The sequence below is a fragment of the Rhinoraja longicauda genome, chromosome 3 (genome assembly GCF_053455715.1).
Source record: "Rhinoraja longicauda isolate Sanriku21f chromosome 3, sRhiLon1.1, whole genome shotgun sequence".
NCBI lineage: Eukaryota > Metazoa > Chordata > Chondrichthyes > Rajiformes > Arhynchobatidae > Rhinoraja > Rhinoraja longicauda.
In genome coordinates this window covers 25,439,379-25,465,752 of record NC_135955.1, presented here as the reverse complement: position 1 = coordinate 25,465,752, position 26,374 = coordinate 25,439,379, and the positions used below count along the sequence as shown (strand labels likewise).

At 43.5% G+C, this 26,374-nt stretch overlaps 1 protein-coding gene across 2 annotated transcripts in view; it reads right to left on the bottom strand.

The window, feature by feature from the left end:
* The window catches only part of LOC144590181 (A-kinase anchor protein 2-like), a 387,659-nt gene that overhangs the window by 322,005 nt on the left and 39,280 nt on the right, over window positions 1-26,374 (bottom strand). The window lies entirely within an intron of this gene.

Below are 26,374 nucleotides of genomic sequence, written 5' to 3'. Positions count from 1 at the left end.
TCTTTGATTTCAGTGCAAATACATTTCCAGATCGGGGAGCTATAAGCATAGAGGCGAAATTGCAAGAGTATTTCCAAATGGTGAGCAAAGTTTTAAATTAACTTTCTGCAGAAAAGAACTTGATGTCACTCCCTGGGAAACTACTAATGGTGGAATATTGGCAGCGTGGCAGGAAATTGCCATTAACCACTCTAGTCAGGTGGGATATGACACTGAGTGTGGGGAGCTGAGCCCCATAAAACCAGGTTCCCTGGAACAAGCGTGCAATATCCGTGATACAAATGTATATTCTGCTTATTTGATGTGTTTCTATGCCTCACTGGAGTGACCTATCAATGTTAAATTTCTCCTGGACATTTAAAGAAAGGAACCATGCAGACATGTTAGAGTTAAAGCCCCAATTATTGCTGGCTTGCCAAGTAAAGACCACACACCTCCTCGCACAAATGTTCAGAGTGAGGAAGAGGAACACGAGTGAGTGATGCAGCATTAGGAGGGCATCTAAACCCACGGAGTGCCAGTCCAGATACTGGTGCAAGGCCTATACCTACCTGATCCTCTGTCCTTATGTTAAGTTTTTCACCAGTGGGGTTGGGAAGCAGAAACTTTCCTGTTTTGAATTGGCAATGGAATTGAAACAGCAATCCCAGTGCTGATTAGGATCAAGTTTCTGAATAAGGAGGTGGCCCCCAGTGTTGTGGGGCAGACCAGAATTTGCCGGTGAGAATGGGAATGGCCCTTTGTATCACTGCAGGAGTTGCAGGGTGAGCAGTGATATGAAAAGCTGATCGACCGCCGAGCATCCGATGAGAGTTCAGCTTTGGCAAATTGTCGGTGCATTCAGCTCAGCAATGCTGAAAGCAGACGGTGCACAAAGACTGACTCCATTGAGTGGACAGTTAGTCCTGGAAGTACATGGCTTGTGCAAATGCACCTCGATCCTGGTTGAATATCCGAAATAACAACAACGTCCTTATAATATTAGAGTGCTATCACCAACAATGGCCCCATAAAACAGGCGGCACGGTGGCGCAGCGGTAGAGTTGCTGCCTTACAGCGAATGCAGCGCCTGAGACTCAGGTTCGATCCTGACTATGGGCGCCGTCTGTACGGAGTTTGTACGTTCTCCCCGTGACATGCGTGGGTTTTCTCCGAGATCTTCGGTTTCCTCCCACACTCCAAAGACGTACAGGTATGTAGGTTAATTGGCTGTGCAAATGTAAAAATTGTCCCTAGTGTGTGTAGGATAGTGGGATCGCTGGGCGGCGCGGACCCGGTGGGCCGAAGGGCCTGTTTCCGCGCTGTATCTCTAAATCTAAATTTAAATCTAAAACCCTCCAAATCCAGTGGCAGGAAAGGATCAACATTAGCCACCTTCCCCAGCACTGCCTTAGTTAGATTCAGCCAGCACCTATAGTCAGGTTTGCATTCCTAACATCAGTCTCCTGAAACAGTATTAAGCTAGTGAAAACAAAGACAGACTGATAATTCTTCCACTGCTAAGTAAAGTGGAAAAGCTCAGCAAAAGTTAATGTGCGCCTTTACAGACAGAGGCAGGAGAAATTTTATCAGGGAAAAATGAAATAGAATAAAATTAAAAATATATATTTGTTTGTCTTCCTTGAAGAAACACTGACTGCCTGAACATAATGGAGAACAATAGATCTCAAGTGAATGAGAAGCTGAATTAAATGAGCATTAATTACAAAAAAGAATTGGAGAAATGAATGGGACCGAAAGTGTTGAATTTCCTGGACCTGCATCTTGGAAAGTCAGGAGGCAGTGGATGTGCTGGTTATCATCTTCCAAAATTACATTGACACTATATCAATTGTCATGGATTGGAAAGTAGAAAATGTAACCCCACTATTTAAAAAAGGTAGGACAAGAATAATAGACCAGTTATCCTGATATCAGTCATGAAAAGATGCAAAAATCTATCATTAAAGATGTTGTCACAGGCACTCAGAAATAATCATAGGTCAATATGGACAAGGTCAATGTGGATTTATTGAAGAAAATTCATGTTTGACAAACCAAGTTTTTTTGAGATTGTAAGCAAGCTAACATATGAAATGGTGCAGATGTCAAGTTTTTGGAGTTTCAGAAGATCTTCGATAAATTACTTTTCAAGAGATTATTAAACCAAATTCGAGAAGTGGAATTGCAGGCAATAACCTGATGTGGATTGCTGATTGGGTAATAGACAGAAAATAGTAATGGGAATAGGAATGAAAAGGCCATTTGGGGGCTTGAAGGCTGTGATCAGTGCAGTGCTGCAGGGATCCTTACTGGGGGTTAGTATAGCTTTTTGTAATCTATATCAATGATTTAGAAGTGACCATGCATAGTACATTAAGAAAGTAACTGCAGATGCTGGTACAAATCAAAGGTATTTATTCACAAAATGCTGGAGTAACTCAGCACGTCAGGCAGCATCTCAGGAGAGAAGGAATGGGTGACGTTTCGGGTCGAGACCCATCAGTCTGAAGAAGGATCTCGACCCGAAATGTCACCCATTCCTTCTCTCCTGAGATGCTGCCTGACCTGCTGAGTTACTCCAGCATTTTGTGAATGAATACCTTCGATGCGTAGTATATTTGTGGTTGATGGTGATACAAAGCTGGGTGTCAGTGCATGGTGGGAAGTATGCAGAGACTCCTGAGGGATGTGGACAGACTTAATGACTGAGGAAAAATGTGAGGTTATCCACCATGCTCCAAAAAATACAGAAAATTTGTGCTTTTAATAGTGAGAGATTGAAAGGTGCTGATGTTCACAGGGAATTGGGTTCCCTTGCAGTTTTATTGTTGAACGTTAATGTGCAGGCGAATGGTATATTGAGGTTTATTGCAAGAGTATTTGAGTCCAATAATAAAGATGTCTTGCTGCAATTTCATAGAGCCTGGCATGACTACATTTAGACTATTCTTTGGTCTCCCTATCTGCGCAAGGATTTTCTTGTGATAGATGGAGTTCATCAAAGGTTCATCATATTGATTGCTGGGGAGGGGGATTTGCCCTTTGAAGGAAATTGTAACAGACTTGCTCTATACTTGCATGTGTTTAGAAGAATGAGAGGCGGTCTTGTTGATCGAACAAAATTATTCCAGGGTTAGGCAGAATAGATGCAGAACTGATGTTTCTCCTGGCTGGGTCATCTGGATCCAAGGGTCAACACTGTGATCCCAAACTGTGGGTCAACCACTCAGATGAAATATGAGGAAAAAAAATCTTTCCTTTGAGAATAGCGAATATTTTGAATTCTCCACCCAAAGTCGCTGTGAAGGCTTAGTTGTGGATGGCAGGGCAGTTGAGGAGGGCTGAATTACTTACTTCCAGTGCCCTGATGTTCTATTAAATCAAGGTAAAGAGCAAAGGCAGGTAAATTTGCAGCTTTTGTGGGTTAATAGCACCGTTCGTAATATTTGGCATAAAGAGCTGTAAAGTTAGACGTTTGAAAGACTCAACAAATTATGACTGCGTGCATTCCAGGGTGTCTAGTATTATTTCAGCACTTGACATCTGGCCTTTGTCAATGCCATTACATCTCCATGAGGCAACAGGGAACAGTCTGACTGTTATTACCTCCAGATGGCCTCAGAGTTTAGATTTGAATTCATAAATAGCAACAACAAAACTAAAAGCTGGAAGTGACCATTTTAATTTAATTCACTGTGGGTGAAACACAGAGGGGGAAAGAAGAGAAGCAAGTTGCTAAATTATCAGTTTGATAATTGTACCTGAGTGGATTGCAATCAAAGTCATACTGCAGTCGGCTTATTTACTCCAGTCCGTGAGTTTTATGCAAACCATGTGGGCCAGTAGCCGGAACAGAAAGGCTGATGTCAGGGCGTAGGAAATGCTTTCCTTTATAACCATGAAGTAATCCTGTGCAGATAATGAATGCTTTGTGAGCAAGCCCACGTTTAATGCATCACATCTTTTACAGAGTCAGGAAACAAATGTTTCTTACTGGCTCCAAATAAGCCCATTCTTTCTTGAGATCATGCTACAATCCAACCTTTGCCAAGAACAAAAATCTTTCTGCGGGGATTAAGAGACTTTAAATTGAATTATTCACAAAATGCTGGAGTAACTCAGCAGGTCGGGCAGCATCTCGGGAGAGAAGGAATGGGTGATGTTTCGGGTCGAGACCCTTCTTCAGACTTTAAATTGAATGGCTGCTTCAACAGGCAAGATCACTTTCAGTTTATTTAGCAAGCTTTGCGCCAATAATCCTTTAGTCCTGATGACCCACGGTGATGAGGATTGGAAAAATGACAATGTTTCTAGCAACGGACCGATAGTCACATCCATTACTGAGTCTATTTAAGTCAGGTAACAGGATAAGCAGTGGTACATTTCTAAAAAATCACAAGGAAAACTGCAGATAAAAGCAAAAAATGCTGGAAATACTCAGTGCAGAGGGTGGTGGTGGAAGCAGATACAATATTGGCATTTAAGAGTCTTTTACATAGACATGGATATGGAGGGATATGGATTGCGGGCAGGCAGAGGAGATTAGTTTAATGTGACATCATGTTCGGCATGAACGTTGTGGGCTGAAGGGCCTGTTCCTCTGCTGTGCTGTACTTTTCTATGTTAAACAGCAGTGGGCCTGGCAACGATCCCTGAAGCACACCACTAGTCACAGGCCACCAGTTTGAAACACAACCTTCCACCACCACCCTGTACTTCCTAGCATGAAGCCAATTCTGTATTAGCCGGCTCCCTCTGGATCTCATATGATCTCACCTTCCAGAGCAGCCTACCATGTGGAACCTAATTAAAGGACTTGCTAAAGTTCATATAGATTACATATACAGTCCTGCCCTCATCCATCTTCTTGGTTACTTCAAAAAAACTCAGTCAAATTTGTGAAATATGATCTCCCACACTTGAATCCATGCTGACTATCCCTAATGCAATCCTGTCATTCCAAATAAATCTATATCTTATCCCTCAGAATTCATTCCAGTAACTTTCTTACAGCAGCTATATGGCTCACTGGACCATAGTTCCCAATTATTTCTGTGCAGCCATTCTTAAATGGGAGCACAGCATTAGTCACCCCCCAGTCTTTCTGCACCGGGAGACCGTGCATCTCCAGTCCTTCATAAGTCTTAGGATGTATAGCACCTCCTCATTTGTGATACGGACTGTTCTCAAGATATGACCATCCACTTTCCCAAGATCCCTGGTCTTCATGAATTTCTCCACAGTAAAAACAGAAGAGAAATATTTGTCGAGGAATTGAGTATCCCACTGTGTATTTAGACAACCTTCCTTGCTATCCAGAGCATCATCAACTTTCAGATTATCGCCAAACTTGCCAATCATTTCTTTAACATTCACATCCAAACCATAATACATATAAACAGAAAACCAAGGTCCAATCACTGATCCTTCTGGAAAGTGAACTATGCGCAATCTTGTCAAAAGCCTTACATATATACAAATGATATCGACTGCACTGCCTTCACCATTCATTATTACCACCACAAAAGCCCCGATCAAATTAGTGAGGCAGAATTTTCCCCTTGCAAAGCAATGCTGACTATTCCTGATTAATCTCTGCCTTCCAAATGTACCTAAATCCCATTCTTCTGGATTTTCCACAATAATTCCCTTACCACTTCACCAGCCTGCAGTTACTTGAAAAGACTGGGCCTGTATTCACTGGAGTTTAGAAGGATGAGAGGGGATCTTATAGAGACCTATAAAATTATAAGCTAGATGCAGGAAAAATGTTCCCAATGTTGGGGGAGTCCAGAACCAGGGGACACAGTCTAGGAATAAAGGAGAGGCCATTTTAAACTGAGGTGAGAAGAAACTTTTTCACCCAGAGAGTTGTGAATTTGTGGAATTCTCTGCCACAGAAGGCAGTGGAGGCCAGTTCACTGGATGGATTTAAAAGAGAGTTAGATAGAGCTCTAGGGGCTAGTGGAATCAAGGGATATGGGGAGAAGGCAGGCACAGGTTACTGATTGTAGATGATCAGCCATGATCACCATGAATGGCGGTGCTGGCTCAAGGGCTGAATGGCCTCCTCCTGCACATATTTTCTATGTTTCGAAGTGATAGCTCAAACTGTGTCACACCCAGTTTGTTGTTGATTAAACCACAATCAGTAATCAGAGGCAATTGACTATGAGACCCACATCTTATCAGCACTGGAACTAGAGTAAGCCTCTCACCCACAAATTGTGCAGGTTCCACAATTCATCAATTAGTCAAATCAGAGCAGATCTGCATCTTATCCTCACCTGCATCCAAGGACACCAACAGCCTTCAAGTGAGTCAGAGGTTCCCATGCACCTCTGCAAATTTAATCTACTGCATTCCATGCCCCAATGTTCACTGTTTCGCTGAACATTTGCGCTTTGACCGCTGAGACCTGCTGGATGTCCCAGTTACTAACCTTTTTAACTACTCTTCACATTCCTAAACCAACATTCGTGTCCGTGACCTCCATTGCAAGAGTACCACATAGAAACTGAGAAACAGTACCTCAGTTGTTTGCTTGGGTAGCTCACAACCCAACAGGTTGAACATTGAATTCTCCAATTTTAAATGATACTCGCCCCCTTCCCCCCCCTCTCTTTCCTGTGCCCCTCCTCCATCTTGGTGCACATCCATTTCTCCAACTATGTCGCACCACCAACCCCCTCCCCCATTCATTCCTCTTGGTCATTTACCCTCCTCCCTACTTTCATTGAGTTAGGGAAAGGTGGAGTCCATAATCGTTCACTATTGGCTGTGGAAGAGGTGATCATGAAGGGATATATGGGTGTGAACAGTGGAACTGGCAGGGCGACTGGGGTGGGGGAGGGGTGGAGAGAGGGAATTCTGGAGTTACTCGAAATTAGAGAAATCAATATGCATACCGCTGGGTTGTCAGCTGCCAAGTGTATATGAGGTGCTGTTCCTTCAATCTGTTGTTCTCCGTTTGGACTACTGCATATCGGCGAGACCAAGCGCAGACTGGGCAAACGTTTTGCTGAACACCAACGCTCAGTGCGCCTTGGCCTACGTGATCTCCCAGTTGCCAAACATTTGAACTCCCGTTCCCATTCGGACATTTCTGTCCTGGGCCTTCTCCAATGCCAGAGTGAGGCCACACGCAAATTGTAGGAACAGCACCTCATATTTCACCAGGCATCTTACCACCCAGCAGTATGAATGTTAATTTCTTTAATTTCAAGCAACCCCTGCATTCTCTCCTTCTCCACCCCTCCCCCAGTTGTGCTGCCAGTTCCAGTTTTCGCGTCCATATATCACTTTGTTATCACTTCTTCCACAGTCAACAATGGACCATTGTGGGCTCCATCTTTCCTTGGTCATTGATGTCGGCTCTGATTTGTTCTGAACCTTTTCATATGTTTGAAAGGCATTAGGTCAGATACATGGACAGGGAAGGTTTAGACAAACATCAGCTAGACACAGGAAAATGGGACTAAGATAGATGATTGTCGGCATGGACTAGCAGGGCCAAATTCCTAATTAGGAGGGGGAGAGAGTTGCAGTTTCCATGAAGAACATGAAGAAATTTTTCTGAAATCACTAACTTTCACATTGTGTTCCATCAGTTTCTGCCCTTTTGGTAGATTCGTTTAGTTTAGGTTATTGTTACATTTACCAACGTACAGTGAAAAGTTTTTTGTTGCGTACTAACCAGTCAGCTGAAAGACTGTACATGATTGCATTCGAGCCATCCACAGTGTACAGATACATGATAAAGGGAATAATGTTTGGTGCAAGATCAAGTCCAATTAAAGATAGGCTCAGGGTGTCCAATGAGGTAGATGGTATCTCAGGACCGCTCTCTAGTTGTTGATAGGATGGTTCAGTTGCCTGATTACAGCTGGGGAAAAACTGTCCCAGAATCTGGAGGTGTGCATTTTCACACTTCTGTACCTCTTGCCTGATGGGAGAGGGGAGAAGAGAGAGTGACCAGGGTGAGAAGGGTAGAGGAAGCAGTTGTTTTTAATTGTCAATCAATTTTTTAAATCATATTAAATTTCTAAATTAAATCACTCCTTAAATCTTTTATGTTTAAGAGAGCATAGCACAACTCATTACCACTCTACCACATAATTTAAGCCTTTATCCCCAACTGTAAAATAATAGCTTGGATCCAAATTGGTGCAATACCACAAAAGTATAGGCCTTGGTGAAATCTGGGGTCGGTGAGGCAGTTTTCTTAAGAGTTTAACCAGGCCCTTTAATTAGGTTAAAGCAGAGGCTGACTTTCAGATTTTCCAAAGCAGAAAACAGCAATTTAGTCCAAATTCTGTTGAGACCAAGTATTTGGAGTGTTGCCTGCAGTTCTGATCGCCCCATTACAGGAAAGATGTGGAGGCTTTGGAAAGGGTGCAGAAGAGGTTTAGCAGAATTCTGCCTGGATTTGAGGGTTTCGGCTGCATGGAGAGGTTGGACAGACTTGGATTGAGTTCTCTGGAAGGTTCGAGGATGAGGGGAAACTTGATAGAAGTATATAGAATTATGAGCGATATAGATAGGGTAGACTGCCAGAACCTTTTTCCCGGGGTGGAAATGTCCATTGCTAGAGGACATAGCTACACGGTCTTCTTCTTATCGAGCCCACATCACAAGATTAGAAATTGTTCAGCCAATGCTGAACACACTTGTCAGCATCTGCATACAATGGCGTCTTGCGCCTCTTGTGCTTCTTGTGCGTAGTGGTGGAAAGATTGGTGGGAACAAGGCCACGATGTGAATGCTCTTTCCTTGACCGCAGCTATAGGGTGAAAGGGGGAAAGTTTAATGAAGATGTGTGGGGCAAGTTTTTTTTACGCAGAGAGTAGCGAGGGATTGGAATGCATTGCCAGAGATGGTGGTGGAGGCAGATACAATAATGGCCTTTAAGTGAATATTAGATAAGCACATGGAAGTGCAAGGAATAGAGGGATATAGATCATGTGCTGGCAGATGAGATCAGTTTAACTTGACATCATGTTCCGACACAAACATTGTGGGTTAAAGAGTTCGCTCCAGTGCTGTACTGTTCTGTCCTAAGTCGGAGTAGGCCATTTAGTGGCTTGAGTCTGCTCTGTCAATCAATACGATTGTGCTCATCTTTTTCATCAGAGCCTCTGCCTGCATTAAAGCCATATCCTTTAATTTCCAATGTTGAATATTGATCTAACATCAAAGAATCAATTGATCTCTATCCCGAATACACTTTGAAACTGAACACCTCTTTTTAGGTAAGAGACTTCCAATTTCCATTCTTTGAGTGAAGAATTTTATATATGATAACTGTGTTGCATTGCTGACCTGTTATGTAAGGACTACGACATCCCAGTCAGGTGAAACATCAACTTCACATCTATCCTATTGAACCCTTTAGGAATTTAATGTGATTGTTTCCCATATCTGTTAACTCTGGATGGATCTGGCTTTCATGGATGGTTTTAATTCAATTCCTATGTAAACTGTCATTATTTCATAACTGAATATCATAACTGTATATTCACACAAAACTAAACACTGTGCTTCACCTCTCAGAAGCTGGAAGTTTACTATTCGAGCTAACAGGAATCCCTTTTACATGGATTGTTGAGAATGAGCACATTATTTCTGTGATAAAGGCCCAAGACACGAAGGCAGCACAAGTATGGGTAGCTTACACAAGGGTCTATATTTGGTTAAGCACTGAGTGAATATTAGTTTGTGTGCTTTATCATTGCCGTGAGAATTAACAATTAACAGCAGCCATAGAATTTGAAAAAAGAAAGAGTTTATTCCATTCTGTTTTAGCTGGAACTATTCAGTTTTGAAATTAGTCATTGAACCAAGCAAGTAAGATTACTTCCTGTTGCTGGCTATTGCATTCTTTAAAAGTAATTCAAACAACTATTTAAACATAAAGAAGGATCTTTATCTTAGAAAAATCTACTTCAGCAATTTTGTTGGAGTTATTCTAATTGGTTGGTGGTTCAAGTCCAGCTATGTGAAGCGTTGTTTCCTCTTTTTGTGCCAAATAAGGGCAGCACAGTGGGGCAGCAGTAAAGTTGCTGCCTTATAGCACCAGAGACCCAGGTTCGATCCTGACTGAGTGTTGTCTGTACATAGGTTGCACCTTCTCTCCTTGACTATGTAGATTTTCTCCGGGTGATCCGGTTTCCTCCCACATTCCAAAGATGTCCAGGTTTGTAGGCTTTGGTAAAAATTATTAATTGTCCCTCGTACTCAGGATAGTGCTAATATATAGTGATGATCGCTGGTTGGCGTGGACTCGGTGGGCCGAAGGGCCTGTTTCCATGCTGTATCTCTAAAGTCGACAGTCTAATTCGATTTTGGTGCAGTAACTATAAAGTCCAAACATGGCGATATCTTTAATATTGACCCCAGTCACGCTGGACAAGATGCTAAACAAATATTCAGTTCTTTCAGCTGGGTCAACATCTTTCCTATGCAAATTTTTCTGTCTCACTCTGTTTTGTCAGTAGTGTTAGAATCATTGCTCTCAAAGTGCAAAGGCAATGCAATAGCTTTACTTTCACTCCTTGGATCAACCTGAATGAAAAGTTGTCCTCTTCCAGGCTGATGTCAGACTGATGCAAATTGGGGGAACAGCATCTCATATTTTGCTTGGGCAGCTTACAACCCAGTGGTATGAATATTGATTTCTCTAACTTCAAGTAATCCCAGCATTTGCTCTGTCTCTATCCCTCCCCACCCAAGTCACACCAGCTTCTCATTCTCGCCTAACAAACAGCTAACAATGACCTGTTTCCTTCATCATCGTTACTTTTTTGCATACCTTTCATTCATTTGTTCTATATTTCTCTACATCACCCTCTATAGCTCTCATTTCCCTTTCCCCTGACTCTTGAAAGGCTGGAGCAATTAGGCTTGTATACACTGGAATTTAGAAGGATGAGGGGGGATCTTATTGAAACATATAAGATAATTAGGGGATTGGACACATTAGAGGCAGGAAACATGTTCCCAATGTTGGGGGAGTCCAGAACAAGGGGCCACAGTTTAAGAATAAGGGGTAGGCCATTTAGAACGGAGATGAGGAAGAACTTTTTCAGTCAGAGAGTGGTGAAGGTGTGGAATTCTCTGCCTCAGAAGGCAGTGGAGGCCAGTTAGTTGGATGCTTTCAAGAGAGAGCTGGATAGAGCTCTTAAGGATAGCGGAGTGAGGGGGTATGGGGAGAAGGCAGGAACGGGGTACTGATTGAGAGTGATCGCATTGAATGGCGGTGCTGGCTCGAAGGGCTGAATGGCCTACTCCTGCACCTATTGTCTATTGTCTATTGTCTATTGTCTTGTCTGAAGAAGGGTCTTGACCCGAAACGTCACCCATTCATTCTCTCCAGAGATACTGCCTGCCGCGCCGTTACTCCAGCATTTTGTGTCTATCCTCTGATGTCCTCATTTGCTCTCTTCGTATCAGTGGGAGCTGGACTTTTGAGTTTCAAGCAGGATCAGAGATTGGACAGCTTCCAGCTTCCATTTTTTCTGACAAAAAAACCTTGAAGTCATTCGGTACCATTAATGAGATCCTTGAGAGAAGCAGCCCACTGAATACACAGACCGTGCTGGTCTCACACTGGCTCTGCTGGGTGGGAGCACCACATGTGTCAATAACTGAATGCAGTGACCAATTTACCTGTTGGTCCCGACAAGTAGGAAGGCTGAAGCTTCAATTGAGTGACATGATCAGTCGTGTGTTCAGAAATTCAGTTCCCCCCACCTCCTGACAACTGGCGGAAACCAGTCCACAATCCCTCAGTCTGGAGAAGCTGGAAGATGGTGTGTGAAGTTATTATCCAGAGGCACTGGAGAACTCAGATGATCCAGGAAACAAAGATTGCTCTTAAAATCCTCACGGTACCAACAGCCCCTGTGGGATGATTACCACTTTGACATTGCCGTCTTCTCCCATTCTCCTGCATCATTAACTCGCACCATGTCTGACTGGAGACACAGAGATCCACAGATGCTGGGTGAACTCAGCGGGTCAGGCAACATCTGTCGAGGAGATGGACAGATGCCGTTTTGGGTTGGAAGTTCCCAATATGAAAGCTCATCTGTCCATTTCCCTCCGTAGATTCTGCTTGACCCACTGAGTTCTTCTGGCACTTTGTTTTTAGACTGTGGCAAATGGGTCTGACCGACTCATTTTCTACAGCTAATGGGATTCACTCAAAGGCATTGGGAGAGATTTCTACTCAGGCCAATAATGGAAAATGAGTGATGTTATTTCAACCACACATCACCTATCTCTTGTGATTCACATTTTCACCAAATAAACTAAAACCTAGAGGGCCGTGCTAAATAGTCATCACCAATCTTAGGTAGCCAGTCACACATGGTCAAAAAGGTTTTGCTGGTGTATCAAAGTACATTTCTGGCATGTAATATTTTGCAAAGTTCAATTCAAACAAATGGGCAATAGCACTGAAATGATTGGATATACAGTACTTATTCCGATTGTTCTTTATAAATCAAACCGTAGGGTAATCGACATTTTCCAAGTGCTTGCAAACAATATAAAACAGATAGCGAGCCCTCATTTAGCATGTTTCTATTAACCAACATGCGCTCTCCTGAGATTTACAGAGGCTGGAAACATTTTATGGTTGAAAGTGGTAAGATTTTTAATGTAACACAGAGTCTCAATGATGCCCAAGGCTAATAATTTCTGGACGCAGTTAAAAGTTAAACAAAATGCCGTGCATGCAGGAACAAGCAATTGTAAAGGGGCTGGTGACGGACAGTCTCTGTGAAGTCCCAGCGGACATTATTTAGTTCCCTGGAATTTGTGTGCACAATGCACATAGTGTATTTATAATTGAACCACCGGCAACACAGAGCTGTGAGGGTAAAGGAATACCTGGCTGTGACTCTCTTGATAGCTCCTTGGTAAATGGACAGGAAATTTAGACTGAACGCCATAATGCGAAGCTAAAGAAGTTTAAGCAACGGGAGAAAATATTTCAAGCACTGCCTGAAGTGGTCTTTTCATACAACATCGGAAGGAAAACTATTCACAAGACTATGTGTGAGTGGATTAATTAGATAGGCTGTTCATAAAGCTGGCCTTGGTATGGTGGACAGTGTGGCCTCTTTCCATGTTGAACCACATGAATGCAGATGTGGAGTTTCATGCTTGATTCGCCAGCCTCTTCTGAGTCACCTGGGCAGCCCAGTGGCGCAACTCGTAGAACTGCTGCCTACCGGTTTCAGTGACCCTGGTTCGATCCTAGTGGTGACTGTGTGGAGTTTGGATGTTCTCCTTGTGACTTCATGAGTTTCCACTGGGTGCTTGGGTCACCTCCCAAAGTTGTGCAATTTGGTAGATTTTACTGGGCACCGTAAATTGTCGTTTTTGGTAGAAACTGGGAGGAGTTGATAGGTATAGAACGTAGAATGTAGAACAGTCCAGCACAAGAACAGGCTCTTCAGCTCACAACGTCTGTGCCGGACATGATGCCAAGATCATCTCTTATCTACCTGCACATAATCCATATCCCTCCGTTCTCAGCATATCCATACACTTATCCAAAAGTCTCTCAAATGCCACTATCATATCTGCCTCAACCATTATCCCTGGCAGCACCTTACAGGCACTCACCAGCATCTGTGCAAAAAAAATTGCCCCACACATCTTCTTTGCCTCTCTCACCTTAAAAATGGGAAAATGGTCCTGACTGTCAACCGTATTAATGCCTCTCATAATTTTATATACTTATATTAAATTACTTTATATTCAGGTCTCCCCACAATCTCCGGTGTTCCAGAGAAAATAATCCAGGTCTATCCAATCTCTCCCTGTAGTTAATACCGCTAATCCAGGCATCTGCCTGATTTTTCCTGTCCCGGCTGTGTCTCTGAGCCACATCCAACACAACAGACCAGACAACTGTTGCTGCTGCTCTCCCCTCCCCCACAAACCTGTTGTCGAGGGGAATGGCTGCAGGGTATTCCTGCACTCTTTACCTACTTCTTTTCCTAATAGTCACCCATCCACTCCCTGGCAAAGTAAGATGTGACCACCTCATTAGAACTCCTATCTATGACACTCTCGCACCCCGGTTTATCCTGAGGTTATTTAGCTGCTGCTCCAGTTCCTCAACGTGTAAAGAGCTGCAGCTCAATGCCATAACTGCAGGGCACTGGAAATTCCCCTGACTTCCAATATCCTGCAGGAGGAGAATTCCTCCATCCCACCTGTCATCTCTATGGCACCAAAAACCTAGGAAGAATTATACAGAAAAAAAACCAGACCATACCTTAACCTGCTTCCTCCCCCTGCTCAACCCACTCGCTGAAGCCTCTTGAACCAAAGCCTCAATATTGCACTTCTCCTTAACACACCACTTAACATCAACACAGCATTTCTCCCAACCCGGCTGCTCACAATAGGCCATTCTGCTAAACTGCGTCTTCCTTTTACTGGCTGCTGTGTCTCTTCCTGAGTCAATGAAACGCCTGCTATTTAAATGTCTCGAATATGGTGAAACCAAAATGGGCTTGGTGTAGGAATTAGTGTAATTGGGTTCTTGATAGTCAGCATAATCTCACTGGGCAAAAGGGCCTGTGCCCTTGTATGTCATTCTATCATCAAATATCAGAATCGGATGCAAGATGGAGTGTTTTTTCAGCTTGAGTTTAACATGATGAATGCAAACATGATGAATGCAAACTTCTTGAGAACTATTCACAAACATCTCTGGGGGTTTAGAATTTATATCACAAATGGAAATTTAGACTGAACACCATCGCCTGAGGTTCAAGAACTATAAGCAATGGGAAAAAAAGATTTCACGCAAAAGGCACCACATATATCACAACTTTTCTTCAAGGTTTCGTTGAGCACATCCTTTATTTTTTTCCTTCTATCCACCTGTTAATCTTTTCACATGAAAGAACTTGGAAAGGAGTTTTGGTTTGAAAAGTTCAATGCTAGGCAAATGAGTAATGGAGTACTGGATCAGCCAAGTCCAGGCAAAGGTCTTACACTCATGTAAGTTTAACAAAACTTTCCCTGATGATTTCTCAAATTAATTCATGCTTATTTTTGGTTTATTTCAGCATCATTAGCCTAAAGGGGAACATTGTATCCTTCACCACATAAGTAGTGAAAGTTTAGCAGAGGAAATGACTCATTTTTTGTCTTTCCCTCCAGCTGAGATTAGTCGAACACAGGCATACAGAAATACACACATGGACACACAGAAACACACCAACACAGAAACACACACACGCGCAAGCACACATGCACATGCACAAATTTAGGCATGCACATATGTAGATATGCAGTGTTAGACACACACTTTTATATATATAAACACATTCAGTTAGAGACAGACAAATGCAAACAAAGGTACATGCAGATGCACAGGAACAAGCAGCAGATAACAACCAATCAGATGCATACTTATATGAACAAAAACCAAAACACGTGCACATATATTCTGATAAACACATATACATACGTGCACGTGTGCACGATCACACACATATGTATAAACACACACACATTGACATGCAGACACACACACTGCATAGATGAGTTAAAAAAGATAAAAAATCTATATTATTTGTCCCACACCGGGGAAATTTACAGTGTTACAGCAGCAAAGTGCATCATAGCAAGGGATCATTCATTATAAATAAAAGTAAAGACAAGGATAAATTGTCATCAGTTTACTGTGTATTCCTTAACTGTTACTGTTGACTCGTCTGCTGGGAGCAGTGCTGGTTGTGCAGTCTCACAGCAGCGGGAAGGAAGGACCTCCTATATCTCTCCTTCACGCACTTGGGCTGAAGGAGTCTGTCACTGAAGGAGCTACTCAGTGCAGTGACAGTGTCCTGCATGGGGTGGGAGTCGTTGTCCAGCAGCGATGTTAACTTTGCCATCATCCTCCACACTCCCACCACCTACACTGAGTTGAGGGGGCAACCCAGGACAGAGCTGGCCTTCCTGACCAGCTTGTCAAGTCTCTTCCCTTCCGCCGTTGAGATGCTGCTGCTCCAACAGACCACTCCATAGAAAATGGCTGATGCAGCCACCGTGTTGTAGAAGGTCTTTAGGAGTGCCCCATGCACTCCAAAGGACCTGAGTCTCCTTAGCTGATAAAGTCTGCTCTGGCCCTTTCTGTATAGCGCATTGGTGTTTTCGGTCCAGCTCCAATTTATTATTGAGGTAAACACCCAGGTACTTATAAGAGTCCACCCTCCCGATGTCCATTCCCTGGATGTTTACCGGTGTCGGGGAGACCTGGCTGCGCCTGCGGAAATCTACCACTATCTCCCTGGTTTTCCCCGCGTTGATCCGGAGGCGGTTCCGCTGGCACCAGTTCACAAACTCCTTGATCAGTTCTCTGTATGCCCTGTCCCCGTCACCCGTGATGAGGCCGACAATGGCAGAGTCGTCAGAGAACCTCTGTAGAAAGGAGTTTGCAGAGCTGTGCCTGAAGTCCGCAGTGTGCAGGGTGAACAAGAATGGAGCTAGCACTGTTCCCTGCGGAACCCCAGTGCTGTAGACCACCCTGTGATGAATATATATTACACAGCATTTCTGCATATTCTCCCCCTCTTTTCTCCTGCCCCCTCCCACTCCACTAGTTGGAAACTTTCTTTTGTAGAAATAAATTGCTGTGATGGAAGCTGTCATGAAGAATTCATATGTGAACATTAAAAAGTAGAATCTGCAAATATATCAAATATTTTCACGAGCAATATTCTGGAAAGAAACCAGAACACCATTATTATTATTATCCAGCATCAGAAATATCAGAATAACCTAAATTATCTTAGATTTTCCAGAGGAGCTGGCAATTTAAAATCATCCACCCAGGTGAATGTAAGAGCGATCTAGATAGAAACCTGAGAAATACAGTAGATAATTCTGTCATTATCACATCAAAATTTGTGAGAGCTTACTGCGTGCAAATTTGGCTGCTGGATTTCATAAAGCACAAAGGACTTTAAAGGGAGTTTGTTGAGCATTAAGCTCTTGTCACTTTCTTGCAGTCAATAAACATGGGATAAAAATCAAGCCTTCCTTCAGTGTGATACCATTGCTCTGAGTGGAAGTCCAGTCACACATTCCAAACTGTCTGTTGAAATCGGTGATAAATTGCTTTCTAAAGCAGTGGACAGGTGATTTATCTCTGTGGCAGTTCAGACATTCTTATGCAATTCATACCCCATGCATACTTGAAGCAACGAGTGTCCTGGATGCCTAGCGACATGCTCTAAATTCTGTTCCTGTGACTCATGTACCAAGTTTGCAACCTAAATCAGTGAAGGCGCGCAGATGTGCAGATTAAATATCCATGACAGGAAGTTACGCAGCTAATAAGAGCAGTGTGTGAATGTGAATAAGCCTTTGTCTGCTTCGTCTTTTTGAAAATATCCCGTAAATCACAAAGCACGCCACCATTCAACGTGCAGTGGTTTGAAGGGAGCAGCCATCAAATCCTTTGCAGATGTGTTATTTCTGGTATGGTTTAAAGAATATGGTGCAGAGAGACTTGTTCACAGGGATAACAGGCCCACATGGGGAAAGCTGGAGTAACTCAGTGGGACAGGCAGCATCTCTGGAGGGAAGGAATGGGTGACGGTTTGGGTCAAGACCCTTCTTCAGACTATTAAGGGATCCCTAACTAGTCTGAAGATGGGTCTCGACCCGAAACGTCACCCATTTCTTCTCTCCAGAAATGCTGCCTGTCCCGCTGAGTTATTCGAGCTTTTCGTGTCTATCTTCGGTTTAAACCAGCGTCTGCAGTTCATTGGAAAGCAATGGCCTTACTGCAAGGGTGGGCTGAAAACATTCTCCCTGAAATTAGGCTGAGCCATCCGTCAGGTGTTCTCTGCCAACTTAAATGAAAGCATTGAACATGTTGGAACCTGAAAGGGTGGGTGCTGAGTGGCAATTTCTTTAGGCAGGAGAGTCACAGTCTCAGGATAAAGGGTTGACTATTTCAGACAGTGGGGAGGGAACATTTCTTATCGCGGCAACTTGGAAAACTTCAGACAATTCTCTGCTCCAGAGGTGAGGATGCCCAACTTTGTGTTCAAGACTGAGATGAATGGGGTTTTGGGACTTGGAAAAAATCAGGGAAATGGAAACAGGCAGGAAAGTGGAATGAAGTATAGCATCAGCCATGATAGTTTTGAATGATGGGAAAGACTCAAGGGACTGAATGATCTTTTTGTGTTCCCCTTTCTTTGGAAGGATCCAAGGTATAATTCAGAATCCCTCACAGAAGCTGAGCAGGCTTCTGGTCCATCCCACTCAGACTCTCTTTTTAATCACTACAAGCTAAGTGACAGACCACACGAATCTGTGAGCAATAGGGTTGCCAACTGTCTCATATTAGCTGGGACATCCCGTATTTTGGGCTAAATTAGTTTGTCCCATATGGGACCACCCTTGTCTCGTATTAGGCCCAGAGGGCGCTGTAGGCCTGGACGCTGTAGACCTGGACGCTGTAGGCCCGGACGCTGTGGGCCCGGACGCTGTAGGCCTGGACGCTATAGATCCAGACGCTGTAGGTCCGGTCAGTGTAGGTGCGGACAGTGTAGGTCCGGAGGCCCGGGCGCCGCCTGATGGAGGTTGAGTAGCAAACCACCTCCCGGCCCGGGCGCCCGTCATTGGTGGAGCGGGAGCACATGGCCGCTGATTGGGTGAGGTCACCTGGGGCACAGGGCGGTGACATCACCTTATCCCTTATTTGGGAGTGAGATCATTGGCACCCCTGGTGAGCAACTACAAGTCGAACACACCAATTTTCCAGCAACTGGTGGTCTGGCCCCTCTTCTAATCTGAACAAAATTATGAGAGGCCACATGAACCCTGCCCACCCCCTCCCCCTCTCCAGAAGTCCCCCCTGGAGTGGCGGGCACGCCCGCCCTACCGCATTTTCAACAAGTTCGGAAAATCTCAAATCATCGGGATGTCCGAGGGCAACTCGTTGAACTGCCACCCGGGCTGCCCGTGCAATAAATATGAGTTTTGCTGTAAAATTACCTTGCATTTTATCTTTGTTTTATTTAAGTTTCCAGCAGTTTGTGGTGCTTTAGAGACACTGGAAGGGTAAAATATGTGGATTAGAGGAGTATGGTTGTATTATTATTATGTGACCTCTGTTGGTCCGGGAAAACGGATAACACGGGAAGGCTCTGGAGCCAAGGGTGCCGGAACATCTGTGTTCGACCTGTATTTTATACAATTTAGTATTTACTGGGAACCCTCACAGAGGGAGGAGAAGCAGGACGATGTCCTGGGCTCCCCCAAATTTCACTAAACTATTTTGGGCAGTAAGGCATGCTGTCAGACATCTTTTGGAGATGTGGCAGGCACTTGGTTATATGTTATATATAATATAACCTATATATAGATTATATGACCCGTGATTCTCGGCCAGATTCACTCTCGCCAATGCCTCTCATTGCTGATTCCAATCATGAAATGGAACGCAAATCAATCTCCAGGTCTACTTCATATTCTGGATTGTTCTTAATTTTTTAAAAGTCATATTTATTGTCAGTGTTCCCATTAATAAATTAATCAGCTTCAATGATTTGGATTTTTTTATTCCTGCAAAGATGAATCATGTCAAGCTACTTTTTGGAACGTTTTGTAACTTTTCATGAGGAAAATGCATGAAACAACCCTATTTAATATAATTCTTTGACAGTTTTTCTTGGCTTTCACAAGTATACGTCTCCTCACGAACCAAGGCATATATTTAGAGCAGTACTTGCCAAGTTATGTAAAATTAGCGCTATTTCCAGTTAATTATGGTTACAGATGTGGTTCTTGGGAATTAACACAATAAGTTTCTTCAAAGGCATTCGGAACATGAGATCCATAGTCCCTCACCCCCCTTTAGGTTTACAATAACTGCCTGTCAATAATGACTTCCCTCAATGTCTGGCCATGTTTTGTTGATTAATCCATGAAATAAATGTATTCTCTTGTTACCTGAGGCATAGTGCTAGAACATCAGACTCTTATGCGTACAGATACATCTGCTCTTTGATATATTTGCTTCAGGCATATAGTATATGAGTGATGAGATTTGGTGCTTCGCCACTACCTTGTCATTGCAAAAAAAACTGGAAAGTCAAAAATCGAGCATTTTAAAGTTTCAATAAATTATGTAAACAATGATCTTTTGGGAATTTCTCACGTCTATGGCAATTACGTTTTTGAAAAAAAATGTGTATGTTGGCAAATATGTTCCTTGGACTTTAAGGCCAGGTGCTAATGATTGTGATTGGCTGATGACAGCATAGCCAGAGTGTGAGAGTAACTCTAGCAGCCTAACACAATGGCAGATTTGTATCGATATAATGCCTTTCCCAACCTGAACATGCCCCAAAGTGTTTTACAGCCTGTGAAGTACTTCTAAATGTTCAGGTCCACCACTGACTTTCCAGCATCCTTGGTTCCAGAGCCTTACCGTATTATCCATTTTGCCAGACCAATAGAGGTCATGGCCTCGGGAGGTCAGGCAGCAGCTAGGAGAGAAGGAATGGGTGACGTTTCGGGTCGAGACCCTTCTTCAGACTGAAGAAGGGTCTCGACCCAAAACGTCACCCATTCCTTCTCTCCCAGATGCTGCCTGACCTGCTGAGTTACTCCAGCATTTTGTGGAGTATTGTACCAGCATCTGCAGTTATTTTCCTACTCATGGCCTCGGGAGGTCGAGAGACCCGCTCGCAAAGTCAGCCATGGATGTCAGCTATGGGAACCCATCTGTCGGCTCAGGCTGGACTGGAGTAGCAAAGCCCTGGCTGCAGGGGACAAATTCGACCCGCCGATTGGCGCAAAGGTCCCGGGGATTTTAAGTGCGCTCTCGTAATTTTGTCCGGATTAAAGTAAGTGCTGGACCACCAGTTGCCAGAAAATTGGGGGTGGACCTGTAGTTGAGGAATGTAGACAATTCATGAGTAGTTAAGCTCCCTCATGCAGCAATGCAACAATGACAGATAGTCTGTTGTAGTTTTTGAGAAAAAAGTATTGTTAAGGCTCCAGAGGCATCACCTCTGCTCTTCTTCACACTGGATCTTTGAGAGACAGAGGACATCTCATTAGATATCTACAGTGCCCTCCATAATGTTTGGGACAAAGACGCATCATTTATTTATTTGCCTCTGTACTCCACAATTTGAGATTTGTAATAGAAAGAAATCACATGTGGTTAAAGTGTACATTGTCAGATTTGAATGAAGGCCATTTTCATACAATTTGGTTTCACCATGTAGAAATTACAGCTGTGTTTATGCATAGTCCCCCCATTTCAAGGCACCATAATGTTTGGGATACAGCAATGTCATGTAAATGAAACTAATCATGTTTAGTATTTTGTTGCATATCCTTTGCATGCAGTGACTGCTTGAAGTCTGCGATTCATGGACATCGCCAGTTGCTGGGTGTCTTCCCTGGTGATACTCTGCCAGGCCTGTATTGCAGCCATCTTTAGCTTATGCTTGTTTTGGGAGCTAGTACCGTCAGTTTTCTCTTCAGCATATAAAAGGCATGCTCAATTGGGTTCAGATCGGGTGATTGACATGGCCACTCAAGAATTGACCATTTTTTAGCTTTGAAAAACTCCTTTGTTGCTTTAGCAGTATGTTTGGGATCATTGTCTTGCTGTAGAATGAACCGCCAGACAATAAGTTTTGAGGCATTTGTTTGAACTTGAGCAGATAGGATGTGTCTGTACACTTCAGAATTCATTATGATACTACCATCAGCAGTTGTATCATCAATGAAGGTAAGTGAGCCAGTACCTTCAGCAGCCATACATGCCCAGGCCATAACACCCCCAGCACTGTGTTTCACAGATGAGGTGATGTGCTTTGGATCTTGGACAGTTCCTTCTCTCCTCTATACTTTGCTCTTGCCATCACTCTAATATAAGTTAATATTTGTCTCGTCTGTCCACAAGACCTTTTGCCAGAACTGTGGTTGCTCTTTTAAATACTTCTTGGCAAACTGTAACCTGGCCATCCTATTTTGCGGCTAACCAGTGGTTTGCATCTTGCAGTGTAGCTTTGTCTTTCTGTTCATGAAGTCTTCTGCAGACAGTGGTCATTGACAGATCCACACCTGACTCCTGGAGAGTGTGTCTGATCTGTCGGATGGGTGTTAGGCGATTTTTCTTTATTTTAGAGAGAATTCTTTTGTCATCACCTGTGATGGTTTTCCTTGGCCTGCCAGTCACTTTGCGATTAGTAAGCTCAACCAGTGCTCTCTTTCTTCTTAATGATGTTCCAAACAATTGATTTTGGTAAGCCGAAGGTTTGGCTGATGTCTCCAACAGTTTTATTCTTGTTTCTCAGTCTCATAATGGCTTCTTTGACTTTCATTGGCAAAACTTTAGTCCTCATGTTGATAAACAGCAATAAAAGCTTCCAAAGGTGATGGAAAGACTGGAGGAAAGACTAGGTGCTGAGAGCTCTCTTATACCTGCATTAAGGAGGCAATTAAACACACCTGAGCAATTACAAACGCCTGTGAAGCCATGTGTCCCAAACATTATGGTGCCCTGAAATGGGGGAACTATTTATAAACACAGCTGTAATTTCTACATGGTGAAACCAAAATGTATAAAAATACCCTTTATTAAAATCTGACAATGTGCACTTTAATCACATGTGATTTTTTCTAATTAACAAATCTCAAATTGTGGAGTACAGAGGCAAATAAGTGAATGATGGGTCTTTGTCACAAACATGGAAGGCAGTGTACATCTCTGGCAATGCGCACCCCCTCTATACTGCAATGAAGTGTCAGCGCACAGTTTGTGTTCACTTCACCGGAGGTGCCAGTGAACCTACAACTTGCTGACTCAGAGGTGTGAGTAATGCTTACTGAGAGGTGACTGACTGATCTGGGCCAGCTGAGGCAAGGCCTGATGTTAGATTAAGACTAAATAACACCATCCCTCACAGCCCTTCCAAGTAGCATTGCTGGAATCAGCTTCACGATAGTATCATTCCTCTTCCACTAACACAAGGAAGTTTTCAGGAGTCATTTGACAAATCCTTCATGTGTCTCCTCTACCTGTTGGTGTTGGGGACAGGGAGAGGACATTAAGCCTCACAAATCATTCATTTGGATCATGCTTGATCTGTGATCTAACTCCGTGCCTTTTCCTTGTATTTCTTATTAAACCTTAGCTAGACAAAAGTCTATCAATCCCATGTTTAAAATGAACCACTACCCCAGTTATAGATGGCTATTAATAGTGGATATATTTAAATTATCACCACCCACGTGTGTCAGTGTTTCCTAATCTTAGTTTAGAGATACAGCACAGAAACAGGCCCTTCGGCCCACCGAGTATGCACCGACCAGCGATCCCCACACATGAACACTATCCTACACACACTAGGGACAATTTACACACACACCAAGCCAATTAACCTACCTATCGGTACGTCTTTGGAGTGTGGGAGGAAACCGAAGATCTTGTAGAAAACCCTTGCTGTCAAGGGGAGAACGTACAAACTCTGTACAGATAGCACCCGTAGTCAGGATCGAACCCGGGTCTCCGGCACATCAAGTGCTGTAAGGCAGCAACTCTACTGCTGCGCCATCGGGCTGTCCGTACCCTAAAATGTCTGGCTCTAAATGCTTGGACCATGTCCCCATAACACTGGACTCACCAACCAGTTTCTCTACATCTACCCTCTCAGTCTTCCCTTATTATCTTGAAAACGTCCATCTACATATCTCTTGATCTTTCAAAGGTTAGTGCATACAACCCTGGTTTGTGTAATCTTTCCTTGTAATTTTGTCTTTGAAATCTAAATTCCATTCTGATAATTCTTAATTACTTCAGAACTACAACTAATGTTTCAGTAATAGTCTAGCCTGTGCTCTATGTGGCTCGAGCTGAACCTTTATCTTCTTGCACATTAAGGTTTATTTAGGATACAGAAGCAGTCAGTAGATGCCTGAATGCAACGTAATGTGCTGTAAAACTGGCCTATGCTACAGGTCGTCTGAGACTTGGAGGCCAAGATCCCATGGTAACACAATACTCAGCCAAGGAGCTCCTGCCAAATTGGCCGAAGCAACTAAAGGCTTTGAAATCATTGACAGATTGAAAGGGAGATTGTGGAGACACAAGAACAGTCAGGAGCGGAGATGGGGATATAAAAAGACTGAAGCCATGAAGGAAATTGGAGGCATGAACAAAGAATTTGGATTGAATTTATTAATGGATGCATTGCAATACAATGTGGTGGCCAGGGTGGGATAAGGGTGAATGAAACTCGTGCAAGGCAGCTGCATTTGCATTTGTCTGAAACAGAACATACGACTAGCAAGGACTATGAAGAAGCTATGAATAGTGAAAGGCCTGGATAGAGTGGATGTGGAGCGAATAGTGAAAGGCCTGATAGAGTGGATGTGGAGAGGATGTTCCCATTGGTGGGAGAGTCTAGGACCAGAGGCCAAAGCTTCAGAATAAAAGGATGTACCTTTAGAAAATAGATGAGGAGGAATTTCTTTAGTCAGAGGGAGGTGAATCAGTGGAATTCTGCCGCAGACGGCTGTGGAGGCCGTCTTTGGGTATTTCTAAGGTGCAGATTGACAGATTCTTGATTAGGAAGGATGTTAGGGGTTATTGGGAGAAGGCAGGAGAATGGGGTTGAGGGGGAAAGATAGATCAGCCCTGATTGAATGGTGGAGTAGACTTGATGGACGGAATGGCCTCATTCAGCTCCTAAACCTTATGAAACCAAGTTTAGAATAGGGTGAAATGAGACTAGGATTTCTGCAGTAGGCTATTTACTCCAGCAGCTATCGATGGAGATTTTGTGAAAATCTCCACCATTTACTTAGTGAAGCATTTGCAGTTGACGTGTGCAGGAAGGACAAAGGCCTTCAGAAGGGCAGCTCAGTTCTTCTTAGAGTCATAGAGTCAGACAACATGGAAACAGGCCCTTTGGCCTAACTTGCCAATGCCAACCAAGATGACCCATCTATACTAATCCCACCTGCCCACGTTTGGCCCGGATCCCTCTAAACCTTTCCTATCCATGCACCTATCCAAATGCCACTTCAGGTGTGCATTAATTGAAGTCATTCCCAATGTAATGCTGCTTTTAGAGTTTTAACTTGGAAATTATACAATGCTATCCCTGGAACACCTGTTTGAGGCATTTCTGGAACAAAATGGTGTCCACGCTAAATAACCCAAATCTTTCAGACTTTTTGCATACATTTATTTTAAAATTATTTTGCATAGCTGCTGGTTAAGCTATTGTTTAATTAAATTCATTTGCCTGCTCCTAACTGAAGATCGTCCATTAACCAGAGGAAACAGACAGTGGAAGAGCACTAGCCAATCCTTTACTGTACAAAGTGCTGGAGTAACTCAGCAGGTCAAACAGCATATCTGGAGAACATGGATCGGTGATGTTTTGGATCTAGTCCCTTTTTCAGACTTTTCTTCAGTCTTCGTCAGCACTTTGCATTCCATTTGTGTAAACCAGCATCTGCAGTTCCTTGTTTAAACTAGCCAATCCTTTCATTTCTTCCTGTGTACTGTAATCCCTTTTGTGTCTAAGATGGGGAATCTGCGTGAGTGGATGATGGCTCCATGAAAGCGCAATGAGCAATAATACATTCAAAACTCCGCTGCCCGTCTACTCACCCACTCCCCGATCCGTGACCATATCACCCCCATCCTTTACAAGCTCCACTGGCTCCCCATCCCCCAGAGAATCCAGTACAAAATCCTCCTCATGACCTACAAAGCCCTCCATAACCTGGCCCCATCCTACCTGACTGACCTCCACAGGCACACTCCCACCTGCACCCTCCGCTCTGCTGCTGCCAACCTCCTGTCCCCCCCCATCCGGACCAAACTCAGATCCTGGGGGGACAGGGCTTTCTCCATCGCTGCTCCCACCCTCTGGAACTCACTACTCCAAACCGTCAGAGACTCCTCCTCACTCACCACATTCAAAACATCACTGAAGTCTCACCTGTTCAGCACTGCCTTCAACCACTGACCGTCACCTCACCTTCTGTCTCCTTTTTCTGTTCGTTTACTTATTTATCTATTTATTTTCTTCTCTATGTTCTAGTAATCCCTGTAAAGCGTCTTTGAGTGTTTCAAAAGCGCTATATAAATGTAATGCATTATTATTATTATTATTATTATTACATGTGATGCTGTGCAGTTGCAATTAAAATTTACAGAACCTGCCTTGCCATTCATCTCAGAGAGCTGTTAGCCAAAGCAAATTTCTGAGCACAAAAAGACTAGGTGCTGGAGCAACACAGCGGGTCAGGCAGCATCGCTGGAGAGGATGGATGGATGACGATTCGGGTCAGGACCCTTCTTCAGCTT